The sequence below is a fragment of the Buceros rhinoceros genome, unplaced genomic scaffold (assembly GCF_000710305.1).
Source record: "Buceros rhinoceros silvestris isolate BGI_N320 unplaced genomic scaffold, ASM71030v1 scaffold19822, whole genome shotgun sequence".
In the NCBI taxonomy this organism is placed as follows: domain Eukaryota; kingdom Metazoa; phylum Chordata; class Aves; order Bucerotiformes; family Bucerotidae; genus Buceros; species Buceros rhinoceros.
The window spans coordinates 25,339-25,639 of NW_010400919.1; positions in this window are offsets into that span (position 1 = coordinate 25,339).

The window sequence follows — 301 nt, forward strand, 5'->3', positions numbered from 1 at the left end:
GAGGGCCACCCCGCGGTGGGTACCGCGGCGGACAGGCGGCGCTGGGCAGGGCTCGCCGAGGCCGTCACAGCCCGTTTAAGAGTCTGTTCCCTGCCGGGACCAGTTGGGTTTGCTGCCGTTTCACTCCGCTGCGATGCCCTAGAGGGGTTCACTGCGCCCTCCCCGTCCAGCGAAACCAGCACCCACCCGCACCGTGGCTGCCTTTTCCTCCGAACTCCCTTGGCCCCGGGCCTGGCCGAGCAGCCCCGGATGGCCCGGCAGGCAGAGCACGGCCCGCCCGCTCGCACCTGAACAGCTTCCG